The 12138-nt window shown below is 38.9% G+C and overlaps 1 long non-coding RNA gene across 3 annotated transcripts in view; it reads right to left on the bottom strand.

The window, feature by feature from the left end:
• LOC115915749 overlaps positions 1–12138 on the bottom strand; it is a 49763-nt gene that overhangs the window by 20163 nt on the left and 17462 nt on the right. For 2 of the 3 annotated variants that reach the window (XR_004061521.1, XR_004061519.1), the window contains one exon: positions 11231–11359. This is a non-coding gene — a long non-coding RNA (uncharacterized LOC115915749). Of the gene's footprint in view, positions 1–11230; positions 11363–12138 lie in introns of all 3 variants that reach the window. The other variant, XR_004061520.1, reaches the window with a different exon arrangement.

Below are 12138 nucleotides of genomic sequence, written 5' to 3'. Positions count from 1 at the left end.
GAGTGCTTTATTCTGGAGGCCATGCCTACCAACATGGAAGACATAAATATGATCAGGAGAAGTCAGAAAGGATTCACTAAAGGCAAATCATGCTTGACCAACCTGATTGCCTACTACAATGAAAAAATTACCCAGACGGATGAGAAGAGAGCAGTGGATATTGTCTGCCCTGACTTTTGTAAGGCTGTCTCTCGTAACATCTTTATTAGAAAATTCAAGTATAGGGTGGATGAATGGACACTTCGCCTGGGTTGAGAACTGGCTGAGTCCAGATTCCAGAGTCAGATTCCTAAGTCAGATTCCAGAAGATTGTGACCGGTGGTACAGTTTAGTTGGAGGCCTGTCACTACAGGTGTGCCCCAGGGTCCTGTACTGGGTTCAGCGCTGTTTAACTTGTCAATGACTTGGATGAAGGGGAAATGCCTCCTCAGCAAGTTTGCAGATGATACAAAGCTGGGGGAAGTCACCAATGCCTCAGAGAGTTGTGCAGCCCTTCAGAAGACTTTCACAGACTGGACAGGTGGGCAGAGAAGAACATTCTGAAATTCAAAAAGGGTAAATTCAGGGTCCTGCATCTGAGGAGGGATAACCCCAAGCACCAGCACAGACTGACCTGCTGGCAAGCAGCTCTGAGGAGAAGAACTCAGGGATCCTGTTGGACAGCTAGCTGTACATGAACCAGCAGTGTGCCCTTGCGGCCAAGAAGGCCAAAGAAATGCTGGAATGTATTAGGACGAGCATTGCCAGCAGGTCCAGGGAGGTGATCCTGCCTCTCTGTTTAGCCCAGGTGAAGCCCCATTTGGAGTACTGTGAGGAGTTCTGGGCCCCTGAGTACAAGAGAGACATGCAGCTGCTGGGGCAGGTCCAGCAGAGAGCAACTAAGTTGGTCAAGGGTCTGGAGGATGTCTCATATGACATAAGACTGGGGGAGCTGGGACATGAAAAGAGGTGACTGAGAGGGGATGCCATAGATGTGTATAGATATCTAAAGTAAGGGTATTAAGAGAATGGATCTGGGCTGTTCTCAATGGTGCAAATCAATAAAACGAGGTAATAGACAGAAACTCATGCACACAAAGTGGCACCTAAATATTTGGAAGAACTCCTCTGCTATACAGGCGACAACACACTGGAACAGATTGCCCAGAGAGGACGTAGAGTCTCCCTCGCTGGAGATATTACACAACCATCTGAATACAATCCTGCACCATTTGTTCCAGGAGGACCCTGCTTGAGTAGGGAAGTTGGACCAGTTGCCCCACTGTGGCCCCTTCCAACCTGTTGTTATTCCGTGTGTACAGAAAGTTGAATCCTAGAACTAGCTTGGATTGCAGCAAAGATGGTGGTGGTGTTGTGTTTGTCTAGGTCAGTGCATGAAATGTAAACCTTCCCAGCCTTTTTATCAGCATAGCCATGATTAAAACCTTGCCCATCTGGTGCTAAGTGCAAGGTGTACCTGTTCTGCAGGCAACTGCCAATCTTTCAGGTAGCTAGTTTCTGGTGGAAAGAGGATGCATCACCGTTTTCAGTGTATGGGTGGAAGATCATTAAACTGGAATGAAAACCAATAATTTTCTCTGTGTTTATACTGTAGATTCCCACCCTATGTCTGCATATACCGCAGAAGTGATAGCCCTAATGTCGACGTCTTGTTTCTCAGTGCTATGGAAAGTATGTCCTTTGCTTCTGAGGATCTATTCATTGTCTGCATATTTAAGGTGTATATGTGTATATATTCAAATAAGAGCCAATGTACTTTCATTTATGAAACATAAATCCCACTCTACATAGCCTCTGGAAAATATCTGCACATTTCTAATTGAACACTTGCATTCAACCAAGGCTAGAGACAAGACCTTTTAAAGAGTAGTGGAAAATCAGTAGATGAATATGTATGGCAGAGCTATGTCCTAACAAATGAAGATGTCCTAAGAGCCTGAATACGAAGTGCATGCACCAGCAATTGCATAAGTACGATCAAAAATGTGCATGATGAGGAAAGTACTCATAGTTTTTGAAGAATATCACTTCAAATACTTTGCCAACATGTTCTCTACACATATCTCTATATATTATATTGTATCATATGTACCTGATATGTGGCATTGCAGGGTCCACACAAATTATCTCAGCAAGAAAGATTAAAAAAAAAGTCAACACTAGCCTGAGAAATAATACTGATCTACAATTAATGTTTAAGATTTTCACCAAGCAAATGGCAAATAAAGGAAGCAGAACACAATGTTTCTGCTTCAATGGTAGAATGTAAGTATATGTAAATTGTATATTATTATTACAGGGTCTTGTGGTCCTTCTGTGTTTCTCTTCGCAGCCATGGGATGAGGGGGTGACCACCAGTGCGAAATGAGTAGACACTGTGCTATCAGAGCTGGAATCTGTCATACATGAAAACTGGTGTGAATAGTATAGTCTTATAGCCATAATAAGAGAGGAACATTACGTTCTTATTGGGTAAAATTATACACAGATAAGAATAAGGCAAGACCACTCAGTTCTTAGGATGTATTTTAATATAATTTGATGCTTCATATAGCTATAAATTATCACCTTAAATTTTTTTGTCTTTTTGTCTGTTCTGTTATTTCAAAAGCTAAATTAAAAAAAATATTTGGACATTTGTGAGTTGCTTGCAACTCTGTCTAAATATTCAGTGAGTTACTAGTGGTAATTTATTAACTTAGAAAGCCAGGGTGCTCAGGAACTCAATACTTTGTGGTGTGTAGCCTTTGTTGTATGTTGTTCTGATGGAGGAGGCACAGTACTTTCCATAACGCACAACACACAAACAAGCCCTACCACAACTTATTGTAGGTCAATACTTTAATACCTTCTTACCGAAACCAAATTTGAGCTAAGACAATATCTGCTAGTATAGGAAGAGATTGTAATGACTCAATCTAGAAAAATATTTATGATTGATTAAGATACAGTTCTTTGAAAAGATGTTAATTATATAGTCCTCCTTTTCCCACCTTCAAAGAGACAAATTATAGTGTCAATTAATCAAAGCAGAAATTGCAATCACTAACATATTTTTCTGTTAGCCTTGTTGATGTCAACAGATATGTAGAGTGCAAACCACCAGCTGAGCCTCAGGGCGGGTTAAAGAGAAGTTTACTCCAAATTCTGAGTATGGTGCTGGTTGTTGGAGTGATCAATTGGTCTCTGTGATTGCATCACACAATAGACTTTCAGGTAAGGGCTAAAGTTTCTTGAAAGAAAAGCATAGTTCTAGCAGCACAGCTTGAATACTTACCTTTCCCTATGCCCTTTGGTAGCATGTTGATTTGAAGCATTTATGACTTTAGAAGCTTGAGACAAAGGACATGATATCCAATGAAGAAATTTACAAATTTTACTTGGAAATCTTCCCCAATTTGCATCAATCAAATTCGCACTTGTCACTATCAGGGCCACAGTTTTGCCTGGTTTTGCCATAACTGACCCTTGCAGTGTTGTATAACTTGATGTGTAGAAATAGTCAGGTTTTCACTCGATAATGCACGTGCATGTGGCAAAAGTAAATTTGAACATACATTTATTAACTGTGACCACAAACCAGAAACACAAAAGAACCTAGAAAGAATCCTAGTGAGTATAATATCTCTCTTGAGATAAACTTTAGTATATCAAGCCCAGCCTAATATCTCTCCTTCGAGTTCTTAGTACACCTTGCCTAATTCTTCTAAGGCTATTCAGAAACACAGGATGAAGCTACTATCTGTAGCCCAGGCCTTGTGCTGTCTCTCTCAGCCACTGTCATGTATGAAATGATATCACAGCCTTTTGAAACTTCATGTCTTTTGGGAAATGCATGGGTACTACCAGGTACTACTGAAATTTTAGCACTGGAGACATCTAATCAGTTGCATACACTTATAGATCTTATAAAATATTTTAAGTGTTTATTTTTGTTTTACAGGGACTTCAGTTTTATACTGTTCATTGAAATATCTAACTGTAAAAGATGTTTGGGATTCAACTCGCCCAAATTTGACTGTCTAAAAGGTAGTTCCTGTCATCTAGAAGTATTTATTTACCTTAACGGATATATTGGGAAGTGAAGAATAGTACAGCATAGTCAGTGTCTTCATTTCAGTTTGGGTACCCAACCAGCTCCTTTTTCTTTAAAAGAAATTTCTTGTGCTGGGCAAGACAAGTGGAGTATGTTGTAGGTGTCTTGCTTTCTCTCATTTTTTTGACTGTTAACCTTGTTCAAAATTTGCAGTTGTAAACAGTTTAGAACTAGAGAGCAGTTTGAGAAATATAAGACAAGGGATGGCCTAACTTCTGTGCTGTGTTTTGCTTCACGTAGGAAATGGAGCTTCAAGGGTCACATGAAGCACAGATCCTCTTTGAGCTTCCATCCTTGTGCAAGAAAGTGATATTAACTCTGGCATATAGGTTTACATCCTAACTATGTGATCAGTATGGGAAGTGGACTACTGCTTTGTTGTTGCATTTTCTCATTATCTTCAGAGCCACTTTGGAAATCAAAGTGACCAACTTTCATCTGTTATTCAAGATTTCTTTATTCCAGGCTATTTGTGTCTGCTTGTGTAAATCAAAAAAGTTGTTGCCACCACATAGGAGCCACACATTAGATTCTATGACTCCAATATCAAGATTGAAAAAATAATTTCTCTTTTTCCAGGCAGAAAAGAAATTTTAAGTAAGTCATTAATTTAAAAAACTGTCTGCTACAAAGTACTCAGTTGCAGATATCTTCCATAATTCTTTGCTTGTGAATGTTTCAGAAGCAGAACCAGATTTTCAAAAAAAGTCTAGAGGGATAAAAAGTAAATAAAGTAACCTACTTTTAAAGCATCTTGGGAAATCCTTAGCCCTGAGATGATGCCTGTCTCTGTTCTGCAGCAATTCAGATCTATACATGTCTCCCTCAAGCTGACATCCAGCCCCATCTCTCCAAAAACGTTCAGTGCTGTTTCCTGCACTGATGGAGTTTTATTAGTGACTCAGAGATTAGGGCTGATCCTCTGATGTTTTGGGTGAATGTCTAAAATAACACTTTATGCAAAGCCTGGCATTGGTATTTCGAAGCCATCCCACCCAGTTTTGTTTTTCTCTTACTTTCTGTCTCAGCTCAAAAAAATATGCTCTCAGAGAAATTAAACATGCCAAAGACAAAGATGGAAAAGACACATATAAAAGTGATTATAGGCTTGGGTCCAGAACTGCTCATAGACCTGCTCACAAGACTTACACTCACAGCAAAATTAATAAACTGCTCTGGTGGGAAAGTACTTGTTCCTACTGAGGCACAATTTCCTCAGTAGGAAAATTTTAGTATGGGAGACACCCAAATGGTTGTGTACATTTCCACATACATTAATGAGGGAGGATAGATGGAGAGCCAGGCTGAAAATCAGGGGCAGAGTTCAAGTGATCTATCTCACACTAACATTGGCCACCTCTGCCAGCAGGAGACAAGTAGGGAGATTCACCCTGGATGTTCACCTAAGGTAAATCTCTCTGCTTCGAGGGTGAAGGAAAGAAAGAAAAGGGTAAAGGTTCTTCATCCACACTCCTGCAGCTTTGTGTTCATTGACAGCTGCAGGAAACTGCCATGTGTTCTATCAAAATTTACAAAATCCTAAATCCACAACATAGACATATCTACCTGTACATATGAGAAGCTCTGTCTTGTTCATTTCAGAGTTTTTTTTTATATTCAGATAGGAAAATGCAAGGAAGGATGGAGCTTAAGTAGCTAAAATATTAGAAAATTCTAAAACATCAAGGCGTTGTTCTGAAACGTTCTGACTTCCTCATTATGGTAAATTGTATCTGTATGGGTTTGTTTTGGTTTTTTTTTTTTTTTCCTTTTTTCTCAGATTATTCAGTGTAGCACTTCTTTTGGCATTAACTAATACCATACAACCCAAAAGACATCTTGTGGGTAAAAAACAAAGCCTATCTTTTCTCATACAGTTGTATGAGATGAGTTGTATGAGATCTGCTTGAGATTTTGCTGCCTTTTTATTGTGAGGGCTTTTTGCTTTGCCTCTGTCAAACAAGTATTATTAACAAACCTCAGCCACACCAACACCTTTAAAGCAAAGGTGACTCATGGTTACACTATTGCTTATTGTATGAGAAACTTGTTAATGCTTTTATTTGTCAAGTTCAGGCCACAGGATGAGTGTGCACCTGTTTGTACAAAATGTCAATATCTGTCTACAGTAGCTTGTATTTCACACACTAGAAAGCAGCACAAATCTAGGCTCAGTAACAACAACTATAACAGAAAGAAGTTAATTTTGGAAGTAATCTGAGAATTTAAAACTCAGTTTATTCCTTCACTTCATTCTACCCAACTCACCCACAGCCCAGCCCTACTGATTCTAAGGGGATTCCACCAGAGGTGAAATCAGCTTGCACACAGTTTTCCAAGTGCAGAAGCAACCAGAATTGCACTTGCCCCTGACAGAAGTAAGGCTGACACTAGCTCAGTGCATCAGCATTTCACTGTTTTCATCAGTGAAGATCCAAGTACTTTTTAAAGCACTATTTTTGGAAAAGGAATCATTCTTCACAACAGTACTTCTTACATACAAGGTTAAGCAGTAGGTGAGTTTCACTCCTTAGATGAGATGCTCAGACTTCCAAAATGCTTATTTGCTTTCTTTGACTTTGGTTCCCCCAGCTTCAGATTTGCTCAGTGAAAATAAGGGACAGAGATCTGAAATTGAGTAAATGCTTGATAGGTCCTTGCTACCTCTTTAAAGTGCTGTTGATGTGTGTTTGTGCTGGCACTGTGTAGTGGAGCCTTGGGAATAAGGAATCTGATTTCAGAGAAACTAGACCCAGCTTCAAACATGTGAGTAACTCTCCCCAGCTGATAGAATGCTTACTGAAGGAAAACAATGATGAAGTAAGAAGCACACCAGCAATATCTTATATTACCCCTCTGCAATGCTTTTTAAAACTTGGTTCTCATTTATCTGATTATGCATTCTGTTTCTAAAATCTCCCTTTTGGTGATTTTACCTTTTCTGTAAGTTTAGGTATGATGGTAGATTTCACTCTGAGACCATGCTACATCAAAGCACATTATATTCATTTTTAAAGCAGGGGAGGGAAGGAGGCAGGGTGAGGAGGGAAACTTCGTGTAATTGAAAAAAATACTTGAAGTTCTGTCCAGAATGGGAAACCTGTTTGAGGTGTACTAGGAAAAAAATAATTAATATCATTTAGAAGGTTATTATCCTCTAATTACGAGGTAGCCCATAGTTTGTTTCACTGATGCTGTAGTATTTACATAATACAGTTAATCTAGTTTGACCATGTTTGGCCTGGAAGCAGCTGGCTGAAGTAAAACCTTAGGCAACTAAAATGTGTGCTCAGAAACTCAAGAAAATACTGAAAATTGCAGAGTACAATAGTTTATGCTGAAAACACATGCTTCAGAATTTACTTTTTCAAACAAAGAGGAAAAGAAGCAGTCCACATTACATTCTACCTACTACCAATTTCATGGTTTACTTTTAGAAGACCAGGTCCAGATTCTGACAGCTGTGGATCTAGACACTCCTGTGTGAAAATTCCAGGACTGAACTAAATCAATATACATACACCAGTTATATCATTCCACTTTACACCAGCTAATGGTCTGTATATGAGCAGACCTCCCAATGCATGTTATTGACACATGACTAAGATTTCTGCATTTCATTTGTAGAAGAATTTTCTTTTTTCTCTGAACTTTCCAAGCACAATTTCCTGACACTAATAGGTTGGGAAGGTTCTGTGAAAGTTGTTCTTTGAGCAGGAAGAGACCATCAACAACTTGTTTAGCTATTCTGAGTGTATGATGGATTAAATGTCAGAAATAATTCCACAGGCTGCTGATGTCTAATCCCAGAGAACAAAAAACTGCATTTGAAATCCCTCTGCAGGTTTAATTTGCCCAAATGAATCCTTGCTGCAATATCTTTTGTTACATTTGCAAACAGTAATAAAGCAATGTGATGAATTATAAAACAAGAGTAAAGAGACTCTGGAATTATTAAATATCATTCACAACTGAATTTAGCTGATACATTTATATTGGTAGAAAGAGCTTTTTTTGGTCTTGGACACTTAAGGCAGTGAGCACCTTTGGACTGCAAAAACTTGTAGTAGTACCTGAGGGCACAAGAACACTCAGGAACCCAGTGTTCAATGCTCAACTCATTCTAGTGGATGCAGCTACAGTGGGACTGTTTCTCTGGATTTGACAATGTGAGATAATGAGTCTGATAGCAAGGCAAGACCTTTTTATGTTTTCATAACAGTAAAACAACATATTCAGCAGCAAACAGAAAACCAGTTGGTCTTCTCACCCCTAGGGTCACATTAAGAGGCTAGAAGGGCAGCCTTCTTCAGGAATGGGAAAAGTTAGATGGCTCAAGAGACCAGCAAAAAAGAGATCAGAGAGGAAAATACTATATAAATTCAAATGAAATTCTGATTTGACATTTACTACATACAGTAAATAACTATTGACTTAATATAATGTGAGAGTTAGTCTTCCCTTAACTTCTATGGCCTCCCAGACACTAAATAATATAATTGGTTATATATCTATATAACCAATATTATATATTTATAATTGTATAATTGTATAATTTACTATATATTTATAATTGGTTAATTATAAAACCTTGACAGTTATTTTAAGATCTGCCTGTACTTGTTAATTTCTAAATAACTAAGTCCAGGAAGAGGAGGGAGAAGAGCCCAACCCTGAAATGCTCTCTGATTCTCCAAGCATCATTGTGCATCTAATAACACAGTGCAGGGGAAAGGTTTGTCCTCAGCCTGCATGAAATGGCACATAGAGAATTTTATAGATGTCCATCTCTCCCACTACATTATCGGTATGAGGCTATTCTGCAAAGACCTTTGTTGTCAGCTCACTCCTGTTGCAAGTAGGAGTACACTTATAATGGAAAATTACATCCCCACTGTTGTGGATTTCCTCTTACAGAAATGGCTCCAACATTTCTCTCCTAGCTGGGTGGTCAGATTATGCTTCTCCCTTTATTTACCAGGGCTGAATTTTAATTATAGCGTAAAAATACTAATATAAGAAGTATAAGTATCACCCAACTTTGTAAAATCACCATTCCATCTAAACAATAAAACAGCTGCTCCTCTGAAACAGGATTAATGCAGAGGTGTGTATTATATTTTAGCTGACTTCTTTTATTGTCTTTTTTTTCAGTAAGGAAGATAAGTACAGACCCTGGATAAAATGAGGAGTACTTCACAAGGTCCTTGTCTAGACAGAGGTACACAGGATTCACTTGGTATTAAGAGGTAATCTAGTCTATAAAAGGGTTTGAGATAATATTCTACCTATTGTAGTTTATGGATATTTTTATTATGCATATACTTGTGTAATCCTTTTCGGATCCTACTAATCTCTTGGCCTAAGTTATACCTAGTAGTAACTAGTTCAACAGGTTAATTGCAGCTTTTGTTTGGGAAAAAGAGAGAGAGAGAGGGAAAAGGAAAATAAAAGCTTTCTTTGATTACATTTTTTTCCTCCTTTCTACTTCATTATTTTCTTGATCAGATAAACAAAGAACCTGTTTTACCTTCTCAGTACAATTCCTTATCTCAAATAGTGCTATTTTATATTCCTTCTTACTCATTTCTGTCAATTGAATAGTCCCAATATCTTCAACTTCTATTCAACTAAGTCATGTGTGTTCCAAACATTTTTTGCAAGGCACAGTTCATGTGGGTCTGCAGAAAATGGTGAAACCGTGTCACTGTGTCATCCCAAGACTTCGTGTATGCTTACACGAAGCTGTCTTTAAATAAACAGAAATTGTACTGGGAGCATAGAGTGCAACTGAAAGAACTCCCTGACCCCTGAAGCCATGAGCTCTCTTTCATCTTCACTCACTGGCTTATTGGTGAATACTGAATCCTCCCGTTGACTAGAGCCTTTTCTCTAAATGGCAGGAAAAAAGGATCTGAGCAGCTCAAGGCAGAAGGGGAAATGGGACCCACATGTCCTTCTTCCTCTGTGACAGCTCTGACAATAGGGCTATTGCACTACAAGAAGATGGCAGGTACTATCACTTTCTGTCCTCTTCCCGAAGTATTTTAACAGAATACAGTGTTCCTCTTCTTAGTTTGATGAGAAACAAACAAACAAAAAACAACCTATAAGACCTACGCTCATTGGGTTGTTTGTCTACTGAGTGAATAGATGCTGTTTTGAACATGTTTTGAGGGGCCAGGTAGGAAACATGAACTGCTCACTCAGCATTATGGATTGCATGCTGGAGCCACCTGCATGGTATCAGCTCTGGAGGCATATCAGTCTAGGATCACCTGAATGTCTGCAGCAGTCAGCAACCCAGAGCCTACCTCTCTTACACAGTGATGGGCTGATCTGCCTCCTTCACCAGCAGAAAAAGGAGTCTAGACTGCCAAACATTTTGAAGGTTAAAATAGAGTAAAATCCAGCTACTCTTTAGTTTTCAAGGCAGTAGGGCCAACTGAAGCTTCAAAATCAGACTTGAGACCCTAGCAAGGAAATACAGACCTGACTTCCCATTTTTACATTATTATTATTATGATGCAATTTGGGGGCCACCAACATGGTTTTTAACCTGAGCATCTTCAGCTCATACTAGAACCTCTGTTGTTTGCTTTGCCTAATAGTAATGCACTTCAGCATGATGCTCATTTATTTGGCATGCAGAGATCAGTTGTAACTATTTGTAGTACTTCCAGACTTATTGCTAAACCTTATGGTAAAGTTTCTTTGGGTCAATGGATGGAGAGATACAGAACCCCTCATTCTTTGCTGCTGAGGTCATCAGTCATGATAGTAATTTCACTGAGAACATGAAAAAGTGACAGGAACTTCCCAAACCACATTAAAACTCTGTCACATCAAGCATGATTTGGATGACCCAAAGTAGTTCCCAAAACAGCTTCCTCACAAGAATAACTCTACAAATACCGTGAGAATTGGATTCAATTGAGTAGTTGTTCAGCTTTTTTGAATTTTTCTGAACTCCAGTTCCCTTTTCTAATTTTAACTGCGCTTTTAGTTGGATTTACTGAATGTTTGAAAGAGTTTATTAGTCTGTGTCCTCACCTGATGGGGAAGACCAAGACCATGCTACAGTATGATTCCTTTAGTAGGAACTGTGCTGTGACATCTAAGGAGCAGGTTTACCTTTGTAAGTGCTATTGATAACACAACTGGGCAAGGCTGGAGGCTGCAGACTGCTCCTCTTTTTCAGTCCAAAGACGAGTTGGTCTCGGGGTCTGTGTAAACCATCTGTGAATCATGATCTCTCTTGCTCTGCTTGAAAAGCAAAATAGTTTTTTGTTCAGTTAAAGAGAATTTTAACAAATTCAATGTTTACACACTAAACATCTCAGTTACATCTTTTTTTTTTAATGACCTTTTTTCAACAAGGTGGAACCCTTTTACAGTAATCACTATCAATAAGGCACACTATGAGAAAAGATAATAAGGGTTAGAGAGTTTGTTCTCTGCTTGCAGTGGGTTTTTATACTCCCACAGCTTCAAAGTTCCTTGGAAATGCTAAGCAACTATCACTCTTCTCCCCACCTCACAAAGGCACATCCCTTAAGGCTTTAACTACAATCAGGTGAAGTTTTAAATGCCTCAAATGCCTCATGTAAGGCCTGGAAGCCTAGTTGCATGGAGACTCTCACACCACAATCTGAATAAGTTCCTCCTAGGCCAGTAGCAGCAAGTGATTCTCAAGCACCTCCCTTTTGGGAAGGAAAGCACTATACTCTCTCAAGAGCACAGCCAGCATGTGTGACAGAGACAGAAATAAACTTGTAGAGCACTTGAATCCCATCCTTGCACTCAGGTCACAATGCTTTTATGAAACGCTGAAAATATCACTGAAGTTTTAGCTTTAGTAACTTTAGCATAACTAAAGTTACTTTCCAATGGTGCAGCATCTGTGAATTACACTGTAAGTACTGCAATTATTACTTGCAAAGTTTACAAGCACATTATCTTTATTTTTGTCATAACTACCCACAAATCTCAACTAGCCTGGATAGCATGATCTACTACAGAATGCCTTCTAATGGAACATC

The sequence above is a fragment of the Camarhynchus parvulus genome, chromosome Z, assembly GCF_901933205.1.
Source record: "Camarhynchus parvulus chromosome Z, STF_HiC, whole genome shotgun sequence".
NCBI classification, from domain to species: Eukaryota; Metazoa; Chordata; class Aves; order Passeriformes; family Thraupidae; genus Camarhynchus; species Camarhynchus parvulus.
Note: the sequence above shows the minus strand (reverse complement) of the source record. Positions and strands in the feature narration are given on the sequence as shown.